At 44.4% G+C, this 12,088-nt stretch overlaps 1 long non-coding RNA gene across 2 annotated transcripts in view; it reads right to left on the bottom strand.

The window, feature by feature from the left end:
• LOC139278301 (uncharacterized) overlaps positions 1–12,088 on the bottom strand; it is a 113,059-nt gene that overhangs the window by 65,217 nt on the left and 35,754 nt on the right. For both annotated transcript variants that reach the window (XR_011596240.1, XR_011596239.1), the window contains exon 3: positions 277–393. This is a non-coding gene — a long non-coding RNA (uncharacterized lncRNA). The remainder of the gene's footprint in view (positions 1–276; positions 394–12,088) is intronic.

Below are 12,088 nucleotides of genomic sequence, written 5' to 3' on the forward strand. Positions count from 1 at the left end.
TTGAAATACTGAAATAGGAATTTAAACTATTGCTCTCTGTGGGGAGAAATTTCCTCTTTTAGAATGCAAATACAATTTAGCAAGATATAGCAATTATAGGAAAGCTTCTCACTACGTTCATTATGTCACTAACATAGATTGATAGACGATATCCTCGCCATGCCCCCTCTACCTCCTGTGTTTGTTCCTCAGCATGACTGTAATTAAAAATATGGCATGATTTTCCACACAAATTTACATACATTTGCAAAAAAACCCAGTAAAAACTAGTTTTACCTCATATAAATACAGAAAATGCTGGAAATACTCAGCAGGTCAGGCAGCATCTGTGGAGGGAGAACAGAGCTCTGTTCTGACGAAGGGTCATCAACCTGAAACGATCCTCTGGCATATCTAAAAAGAAGATCTTTTTAGAAAATCATACACATCAGCGTCCAGTTCCAAGGATTATGCTTCTATTGTACATTAAATGGAATACGTGGGGCACACATTTCTTTAAATCTCGTCAGGAGTACCTGCACTACTTGTTACTCCTGGCACTGCGATTGATACTTTCAATGTTCTGGTGTCATGCTGTGCGACAAATAATAGCTGTTATTTTATAGTGAAAATATATCACCCTGTGATTGTGCAACGGCTGCGAGCTCTCACAAATTGCTCAAAATGCTTTCTGATTTGATTTTCTTCCACCGTTTTTCTCGATAACTAAATATGGTCCAAACATAAGGATTTAAACAAAAATGAAGAAAAACATATTTGAACTGGATATTTTTTCCCATAACTGTGATTCTGTGAGCTGAATTTGCATTGTGCAATCTGAGCATGTGCAGTGTGCTTAATTTCACTGGGTGCATCAGTACTGTTCAGTTAGCTTTCGCTCTGAGCACATTCTACTCAATATTTTTTCCTCAAATAGTTTTGAAACAGAAGAGTACAAATTTCAAATGATTTTTGAAGTAAAATTTATATTGAGTGTGTTTTGTTAAAAAAAACAGAAAGGCTACATATTGGTATGTGAATGAGAAAAAGTAACAGCATTCTGATTACAGTTCTTTGGTGTTTATATTGGGTTCTATAAAGCTGAGGGAGGGGAGAGAGACTGGAGTCAGAGAGGAGGAGAGAGAGATTTCATGCTAACATTCGTTCAATTTACAAAAAAAACACCAGTTGAACTTTGTAGCTATCTAATTATCTCACCTCTGTTTTATTGACAAAAATGTAATTGCCAATTATTGTTTATGTGTGTTTGAGAGAGATTTGGGTCAGAGACAGACAGACAGTGAAAACAGGGGCAAAGTGGGAGAGAGAGAGAAAGAGAGAGAGAAATAGAAAAAGAGAAATAAATAGTGAAAGAGAGAAAGAGGGAGAGAGAAAGAGAGCGAGAGAGAAAGCGAGCGAGAGAGAGAAAGAGAATAAATGATGGAAAGGCGATGGAATAGGGGATATAACGGAATTGAGGGGGTGGGGGGAGCCATGAATGACTGGGGACGGGATGAAAAAGGAGACACTGGGGGCTACATTTGCCCTGTATCCTCCACCCAAATATTATGCCACATCACCCTATCATCTCCCACCTCGAAAGAAAGAAGAAAAGGACAGAAAGCGAAGCAAAAAAATAAAGGGGGAGAAGCGGAAGAGAAAAGAAAAAGAGAGACAGAAACAGAAGAGGAGGGATAGAGAGAACAAGCAACACAAAGAAACCAGAGGCAAGGAAGAGAGTGACATGGTGACTGTTCGACTTGTATAGGTAACATCCACAAGTCTGCACCAGTGATAAAGTATCTTGCCCACTACTGGTGCCCATAGGAAAAGTGCGGGCAAGTTGCCTGTAATTTTTCAATAGGTGTTGGTGGCAGATCCTTACATTCTGAGGCAATCAAACGTCACACAGCTCTTTGAAGGAGAATGAAGGATTGAGGGCTCTGCACTGCAGTAGAGAATAGATACAAAGAGGCACATGGGCTTACCAGGTGCTCACTGAGCCAACATTTGGGGTGCTAACATAACAATGTGGGTGCTTGGACCAGTCTGTGATGTGCTCCAACAAATGTTGGCAAATCCTATTTATATATGTGTGCAGAGGCCTGCCATAGCCCTGAAACTAACAAGCCACAGAGGACCAAGAAGGATAGTGATGAACAAACCTCACCAGCAGGTGAGCAGCTAGTATAGACCGAGAGCCAGCATGTGAGGAGTCAATTGCTCGTTCTTCCAGTAAGATTAACACCTGGGCCCTGGAACGTTTCATTGGAGATATGTACGATGACATGAACATTTATTTACTTTATCAGTTTAGTTTATGCAGAAAACTGCATACATGCTGTTCATTTTGGTCCACTGGCATAATATTTTCTGTTTAATGAAAGCAATGTGAAAACTGGAAGTAATTTAAAACCATGCAATGCATAATATTATTGTTATTAAGGTGGATGTGTGTCCTTTTAAGGCTACAAGATCTAATTACAGTAAATAGGGACATTCTGTGGTTAATTCTAAATGAATTCTTCTGAAGCACATCTTGCAGCTACCTTTCTGTAGATTGACAGGTGATTTTAAATCTCTGGGTCTCTCCTAGGTCTGAAAAAACCAACAGGAGATAACTTGTTTTTGCTTTGTATTTATTGCTCAGTGTGATGTCTGAGGTGTGATGTTTGTAGTGTGACATTTGCAGTGTGCCATCTGAAGGGCAAGGGATGCAAAACTTGAATATTTGAAGATAGATAACGGCAATGAATGAGATATAATTTATGAAGGAATATAAAAATAATAAAGTGTTCTATGGACACATAAATAACAAAAGGAAAATTAAAGTAGGGATAGGGCCACTAAAGGATGAGCAAGATAAACTCATAGGTAATGACAGTGAAATGGGAGATGTATTGAGCAACTACTTCGTCTCAGTTTTTACGATAGAAGGTAACAAAATAGACACTTCACAAAATTATGAGCTTAAGAATATTAATACAGTTGGGATAGAAAGGGAAAAAATAATTGATAAACTCGCAAAATTCCAGGTTCAGATGATATGCACACACGCATACTCAAGGAAACTAGGGAGGAGATAGCAGAGGTATTAGTTTATATATACAAAAGTTTCATCGAAGAGGAGATACTGCCAGAGGACTGGTCGACAGCTAATAGTGTTCCTATATACAAAAAGGGAGATAGAATCTATACTAAAAGTAATATAAGAGCATCTAGAGACAAAATTTAATAAAAACATAAGTCAGCATGGATTCCGAAAGGATAAATAATGCTTAACTAAGCTGATAAAATTATTTGAAGATATAATGGAAAGAGTAGACAAGGTAGTGCAGTCGATGTCATATACGTGGATTTTCAAAAAGCATTTGATATGGTACCATACAGTAGGATCATGACAAAAGGTTAGGGTATGTGAATTCAGGAAAAATAGCTGAATGGATAGCAAATTGACTAAAAAATAAAAAAGCTGAGTTTAAGGGTAAAGGATAGTTATTCAGATTGGAGGAAAGTAGTAATTGTGTTCCCCACAGATCAGTGTTAGAAACACTATTGTTCATAAATTACATTAATGATCTGGACTTAGGAATAAGTAACTCAATATCAAACTTTGTAGATGATACCAAACTGGGGGCATAGAAACATAGAAACATAGAAAATAGGTGCAGGAGTAGGCCATTCAGCCCTTCTAGCCTGCACCGCCATTCAATGAGTTCATGGCTGAACATGAAACTTCAGTACCCCCTTCCTGCTTTCTCGCCATAACCCTTGATCCCCCGAGTAGTAAGGACTTCATCTAACTCCCTTTTGAATATATTTAGTGAATTGGCCTCAACTACTTTCTGTGGTAGAGAATTCCACAGGTTCACCACTCTCTGGGTGAAGAAGTTTCTCCTCATCTCGGTCCTAAATGGCTTACCCCTTATCCTCAGACTGTGACCCCTGGTTCTGGACTTCCCCAACATTGGGAACATTCTTTCTGCATCTAACCTGTCTAAACCCGTCAGAATTTTAAACGTTTCTATGAGATCCCCTCTCATTCTTCTGAACTCCAGTGAATACAAGCCCAGTTGATCCAATCTTTCTTGATAGGTCAGTCCCGCCATCCCGGGAATCAGTCTGGTGAACCTTCGCTGCACTCCCTCAATAGCAAGAATGTCCTTCCTCAAGTTAGGAGACCAAAACTGTACACAATACTCCAGGTGTGGCCTCACCAAGGCCCTGTACAACTGTAGCAACACCTCCCTGCCCCTGTATTCAAATCCCCTCGCTATGAAGGCCAACATGCCATTTGCTTTCTTAACCGCCTGCTGTACCTGCATGCCAACCTTCAATGACTGATGTACCATGACACCCAGGTCTCGTTGCACCTTCCCTTTTCCTAATCTGTCACCATTCAGATAATAGTCTGTCTCTCTGTTTTTACCACCAAAGTGGATAACCTCACATTTATCCACATTATACTTCATCTGCCATGCATTTGCCCACTCACCTAACCTATCCAAGTCACTCTGCAGCCTAATAGCATCCTCCTCGCAGCTCACACTGCCACCCAACTTAGTATCATCTGCAAATTTGGAGATACTGCATTTAATCCCTTCGTCTAAATCATTAATGTACAATGTAAACAGCTGGGGCCCCAGCACAGAACCTTGCGGCACTCCACTAGTCACTGCCTGCCATTCTGAAAAGTACCCGTTTACTCCTACTCTTTGCTTCCTGTCTGACAACCAGTTCTCAATCCACATCAGCACACTACCCCCAATCCCATGTGCTTTAACTTTGCACATTAATCTCTTGTGTGGGACCTTGTCGAAAGCCTTCTGAAAGTCCAAATATACCACATCAACTGGTTCTCCTTTGTCCACTTTACTGGAAACATCCTCAAAAAATTCCAGAAGATTTGTCAAGCATGATTTCCCTTTCACAAATCCATGCTGACTTGGACCTATCATGTCACCATTTTCCAGATGCACTGCTATGACATCCTTAATAATTGATTCCATCATTTTACCCACTACTGAGGTCAGGCTGACCGGTCTATAATTCCCTGTTTTCTCTCTCCCTCCTTTTTTAAAAAGTGGGGTTACATTGGCTACCCTCCACTCCATAGGAACTGATCCAGAGTCAATGGAATGTTGGAAAATGACTGTCAATGCATCCGCTATTTCCAAGGCCACCTCCTTAAGTACTCTAGGATGCAATCCATCAGGCCCTGGGGATTTATCGGCCTTCAATCCCATCAATTTCCCCAAAACAATTTCCCGACTAATAAAGATTTCCCTCAGTTCCCCCTCCTTACTAGACCCTCTGACCCCTTTTATATCCGGAAGGTTGTTTGTATCCTCCTTAGTGAATACCGAACCAAAGTACTTGTTCAATTGGTCCGCCATTTCTTTGTTCCCCGTTATGACTTCCCCTGATTCTGACTGCAGTGGACCTACGTTTGTCTTCACCAACCTTTTTCTCTTTACATACCTATAGAAACTTTTGCAATCCGCCTTAATGTTCCCTGCAAGCTTCTTCTCGTACTCCATTTTCCCTGTCCTAATCAAACCCTTTGTCCTCCTCTGCTGAGTTCTAAATTTCTCCCAGTCCCCAGGTTCGCTGCTATTTCTGGCCAATTTGTATGCCACTTCCTTGGCTTTAATACTATCCCTGATTTCCCTAGATAGCCACGGTTGAGCCACCTTCCCCTTTTTATTTTTACGCCAGACAGGAATGTACAATTGTTGTACTTCATCCATGCGGTCTCTAAATGTCTGCCATTGCCCATCCACAGTCAACCCCCTAAGTATCATTCGCCAATCTATCCTAGCCAATTCACGCCTCATACCTTCAAAGTTACCCTTCTTTAAGTTCTGGACCATGGTCTCTGAAATTACTGTTTCATTCTCCATCCTAATGCAGAATTCCACCATATTATGGTCACTCTTCCCCAAGGGGCCTCGCACAATGAGATTGCTAATTAATCCTCTCTCATTACACAACACCCAGTCTAAGATGGCCTCCCCCCTAGTTGGTTCCTCAACATATTGGTCTAGAAAACCATCCCTTATGCACTCCAGGAAATCCTCCTCCACCGTATTGCTTCCAGTTTGGCTAGCCCAATCTATGTGCATATTAAAGTCACCCATTATAACTGCTACACCTTTATTGCATGCACCCCTAATTTCCTGTTTGATGCCCTCCCCAACATCCCTATTACTGTTTGGAGGTCTGTACACAACTCCTACTAACGTTTTTTGCCCTTTGGTGTTCTGCAGCTCTACCCATATAGATTCCACATCATCCAAGCTAATGTCTTTCCTAACTATTGCATTAATCTCCTCTTTAACCAGCAATGCTACCCCACCTCCTTTTCCTTTTATTCTATCCTTCCTGAATGTTGAATACCCCTGAACTGAGGAAGAATGCAACATAATACAAGAAGATATTGGAAAACTTGCAGACTAGGCAGTTAAGTGGCAAATGAGCTTTAACATAGATACATGTGAGGTGATACACTTTGGTAGGAAAAACAGAAACATCACCTACACCTTAGAAAACAAGAAACTGAACGAGGCAGAAGAGCAAAGAGATCCAAGGTTACAGGTGAACAAATCATTAAAAGCAGCATCACATACCAGTAAAGCAATTAAAAATGCTAACAATGTACTAAGATTTATTTCTAGGGGTATAGAGTTCAAAACTAGTGAAGTTATGTTAAACTTCTGTAGGACCTGGTCAGGCTACATTTAGAGTACTATGCACAGTTGTGGTCTCCATACAAAATAAAAGAGATTGAAGCACTGGATAAAGTGCAGAAACAATTTACAAGGATGATACCAGAACTGAGGGATTATTTTTTTTTATTCATTCATGGGATGTGGGCATCACTGGCAAGGCCACTATTTATTGCTCATCCCTAATTGCCCTTGAGAAGATGGTGGTAAGCAACTTCTTGAACCACTGCAGTCCTTGTGGTAAAAGTACTCCATAGTGCTGTTAAGGAGCGAGTACCAGGATTTGATGAAGGAACGGCCGATATACTTCCAAGTCAGGATGGTGTGTTACTTGCAGGGGAACTTGCAGGTGATGGTGCTCCCATGCGCCTGCTGCCCTTATCCTTCTAGGTGGTAGAGTTTGTGGATTTGGGAGGCGCTGCTGAAGAAGCCTTGGCGTGTTGCTGCAGTGCATCTTGTAGATGGTACTTACTGCAGCCATGGTGCACTGATGATGGAGGGAGTGAATGTTGAAGGTGGTGGATGGGGTGCCAATCAAGCAGACTGTTTTGTCCTGGATGGTGTCGAGTTGCTTCAGTGTTGGTGTAGCTGCACTCATCCAGGCAAGTGGAGAGTATTCCATCACCATCATAGGCGGTCCCTTGCATTGAGGATGACTTGTTTCCACGCCAAAAAGGATGAGTTCACAGGTCTTTCAATGAAGGACCTAATATTCCAGATCCTGAACTATATGTTGAAGGGTGGGATGATGCCTGTGCGTGAATTTTTTTAACGTGTGGTGGCCATTGCACACCAGCCACCACACGGTCTTGACAGAACTAGGTCTTGGTCCAGTGGCAAGGATTACCCAAGACGACTGGAGACCAGCTCTGCTGCATGGACTTAGTGCGCACACCTATTGCAGTGTGGGCTGGCTCGTGCTGCCCCTGGGCCCTCGCCTCTGCTGGGCCCCGAACTCATGCCTCTCCTAGGCTCCGTATCTAACCCCATGCTGTACCTTCCCTAGGAGTGTTTGATGGGACAGTGTAGAGGGGGCTTTACTCTGCATCTCACCTGGCTGGGGTGTTTGAGCAGCGAGTGATTGTGGAAGGTATTCCATCACACTCCTGACTTGTACCTTGTAGATGTTGGAAAGACTCTCGGGAGTCAGGAGGTGAGTCACTTCTTGCAGAATACTCAAATTCTGGCCTGCTCTTGAAACCACAGTATTTATGTGGCTGATCCAGTTAACTTTCTGGTCAATGATGACCCCCCAGAATGTTGATGGAGGGAAATTTGTCGATGGTAATGTCATTGAATGTCAAGGGGAGGTGGTTTGACTCTCTCTTGTGGATATTCACCACCTGGCACTTGTGTGGCACAAATGTTCATCATCATCATCATCATCATAGGCAGTCCCTCGGAATCGAGGAAGACGTGCTTCCACTCTTAGAATGAGTCCTTAGGTGGCTGAACAGTCCAATATGAGAGCCACAGTCCCTGCCACAGGTGGGACAGACAGTGTTGAGGGTAAAGGAGGGTGGGACAGGTTTGCCGCGCATTCCTTCCGCTGCCTGCGCTTGTTTTCTGCATGCACTCGGCGATGAGATTTGAGGTGCTCAATGCCCTCCCGGATGCACTTCCTCCATTCAGGACGGTCTTTGGCCAGGAACTCCCAGGTGTCAGTGGGGATGATGCACTTTATCAGGGAGGCTTTGAGAGTGTCCTTGTAACGTTTGCTCTGTCCACCCTTGGCTCATTTGTCATGAAGGAGTTCCGAGTAGAGCGCTTGCTTTGGGAGTCTCATGTCTGGCATGCGTACAATATGGTCTGCCCAGCGGAGCTGATCAAGTGTGGTCAGTGCTTCAATGCTGGGGATGTTAGCCTGGGCGAGGACGCTAATGTTGGTGCGTCTGTCCTCCCAGGGGATTTGTAGGATCTTGCGGAAGCATCGTTGATGGTATTTCTCCATCAACTATACATGGTCCATGTCTCTGAGCCATACAGGAGAGCGGGTATTATACAGTCCTGTAGGCCATGAATTTGGTGGTAGATTTGAGGGCCTGGTCTTCAAACACTCTTTTCTTCAGGCGGCCGAAAGCTGCGCTGGCGCACTGGAGGTGGTGTTGAATCTCCTCATCAATGTCTGCTTTTGTTGATAAGAGGCTCCCAAGGTATGGGAAATGGTCCACGTTGTCCAGGGCCCGCCGTGGATCTTGATGATTGGGGGGCTGTGCTGTGTGGCAAGGACAGGCTGGTGGAGGACCTTTGTCTTATGGATGTTTAGCGTAAGGCCTATGCTTTCATATGCCTCAGTAAATACGTCAACTATGTCCTGGAGTTCAGCCTCTGAATGTGTGCAGGCGCAGGCATCGTCCGCGTACTGTAGCTCGACAACAGAGGTTGGGGTGGTCTTGGACCTGGCCTGGAGGTGGCGAATGTTAAACAGCTTCTCACTGGTTCTGTAGTTTAGTTCCATTCCAGCGGGGAGCTTGTTGACTGTGAGTTGGAGCATGGCAGCGAGGAAGATTGAGAAGAGGGTTGGAGCGATGACGCAGCCCTATTGGACCCTGGTCCGGATATGGATTGGGTTACTTGCCACTTGTTACATGCCACTTATCAGCCTAAATCTAAATGTTGTCTAGGTCTTGCTCCAGGCGGGCATGATCTGCTCCATTATCTGAGGAATTACAAATGGAACTGAACACTGCAATCATCAGCAAACATCCCCACTGCTGACCTTATGTTGGAGGGAAAGTTATTGATGAAGCAGCTGAAGCTAGTTGGGCCAAGGACACAACACTGAGGAACTCATGCAGCAATGTCTTGGGGCTGAGGTGATTGATCTCCAACCACCACAAACATCTTCCTTTGTGCTAAGTATGACTCTAGCCAGTGGAGATTTTCCCCCGATTCCCATTGACTTCAATTTTACTTGGGCTCCTTGATGCCATACTCGGTCAAATGTTGCCTTGATGTCAAAGGCAGTCACTCTCATCTCATCTCTGGCATTCAGCTCTTTTGTCCACGATTGGACTAAGGCTATAATGAGATCTGGAGCTGAGTGGTCCTGGCGGAACATAAACTGAGCATCAGTGAGCAGGTTATTAGTGAGTAAGTGCCATTTGATAGCACTATCAACAACACCTTCCATCACTTTGCTGATGACTGAGAGTAGACTGATAGGGTGATAATTGGATGGATTGGATTTGTCCTGTATTTTTGTGGACAAGACATACCTGGACAGTTTTTCACTTTGTCGGATAGATGCCAGCATTGTAGTTGTACTGGAACAGCTTGGCAAGAGGCACAGCTTTCTGGAGCACAAATCTTCAGCACGACAGCCAAGATATTGTTGGTGTAAGGGGCAAAAAAGTACACTTGAGTAAAAAGCATAAGGGAATTAAGAGGTTCTGAGGAATCGGGAGTTCCCCTGTCTGTCAGTATGAATTGTAATATTGACCGATTATGTAAAATTAATTTATGTATGTAAAGCACACTTATACACTCGCTTACATTGGGTTAAGAAGAGGGAGGCAGCAATGCCTGATGGTTAGAGAACCATCTGAAGTAGCCAACACTGCATTGACCCTTAGCATAGAAAATAGAAGATGAAAGATATCATGTATGTAACCTTTACGTTACAACACTGCAATACTGTATATACGTAAGAAATGCACACCTTGACCACAGGGGATGAACTTGTGGGAAACACTCCTCACCTGGTCATCCAGGTATATAAAGGGAGGTCCCATGCAGGGTCATCACTTCTTGGTCCTGTGAATAAAGGTTCAGGTCATGGAGAGACCTTGCCATAGAATGTGCCTCATGTGGATTTGTGGTATTGTGTAAGAACTTTACATTGGCAACGAGAAACGGGAATCAACGACCCACGAGAATGGCCACCGGCAGCACAGATGAACGGTACTGTGTCGGTGAGGATTGGGACGATTTCATTGAGAGGTTCCAGCAGAGTTTTGTCATGACGGACTGGCTGGGAGACGCAGCGGTAGACAAGCGAAGGGCTCATCTGCTGACCAGTTGCGGACCTAAGACTTACGCGCTCATGAAAGACCCGCTAGCACCCGAGAAGCCGGCAGACAAAACCTTCGAAGAGCTCAGCAAACTAATCGGTGAGCACCTCAAACTGGCGAGCAGTGTACACATGGCTCGACACAGATTCCATACCCACCGACGTCAGGAAGGACAGAGCATACCGGATTTCGTTTGTGGAGCTCCGGCGCTTGGCCAGCCTCTAAGTTCACAGACGCCTGCAGGGGGGAGATGCTAAGGGATTTCTTTATTGAGGGCATCGGTCATGCTGGGATTTTCAGAAAGCTAATTGATACCAAGGACTTGACCTTGTAAGCGGTGGCGTTGATGGCTCAGACTTTTATGGCGGGGGAGGAGGAAACCAAGATAATATACGCGCGCAATTCTGCCTCTAACGTGGCGATGGATCAGGGAGTCAATATCATAAACGCAACACAGAGCCCTGCAGGCAGACGAGGGCAGTTCGAGATACCCCAGGCAGCAATAGACCCAAGAGTAAGTCTCCAACAGAGACAATGTCAGGCTGAACGGACATTTATGCCCCCCACAGTGGACAATGCGGCCCAGGATGGGGCCATTGACACCCACTAACAGGTGCTCAAGAGCAGTCAAAGGGACAATCAGCGAGGAATGCCTTGTAACAGCTCTTTTGTTCACAACAATGGGAATCTCAGTTCATGCTGGAGGTGTGGGGGCAGACATGCTGCCAGGACTTGCAGGTTTCAACATTTGTAACAAATTGTAACCTCAGTGGCCACTTAGCCAGAATGTGCAGAAAGCCTGTAACCAGGCTAATATACGAGGCGGATGAACCACATGAGGGATCTGCGAGGCAGGATGACGCTTGGGGCAAATCAATGGACGCTGAAGTTCAGCGGGTTCATGTGGCAAACATTTACAGCTCATATACCAAAACGCCACCTATGATGATGAAAGTCCTATTAAACGGCATCCCTGTACGTATGGAGCTGGACACGGGGGCCAGCCAGTCACTCATGAGTGTTCAACAATTCTAAAAGCTGTGGCCACTCAAAGCCAGCAGTCCCAAACTAGAACGCATTGAGACGCAATTACGGACGTACACCAAAGAAATCATTTCAGTGCTAGGCAGTGCAATGTTGGTGGTCACACACACTGGATCGGTGAACTGGCTATCCCTCTGGATTGTCCCGGGCAATGGTCCCGCACTGTTGGGGAGGAGCTGGTCAGCTGAGATGAACTGGAAATTGGGGGATGTGCACGCCATGTCATCTGTGGAGCGAAGTTCATGCTCACAGGTCCTACAGCAATTTGATCACTATTTCAACCTGGCGTCGGGACGTTCAAAGGTACCAAAGTAGTGATACGCA

The sequence above is a fragment of the Pristiophorus japonicus genome, chromosome 13, assembly GCF_044704955.1.
Source record: "Pristiophorus japonicus isolate sPriJap1 chromosome 13, sPriJap1.hap1, whole genome shotgun sequence".
Classification (NCBI taxonomy): domain Eukaryota; kingdom Metazoa; phylum Chordata; class Chondrichthyes; family Pristiophoridae; genus Pristiophorus; species Pristiophorus japonicus.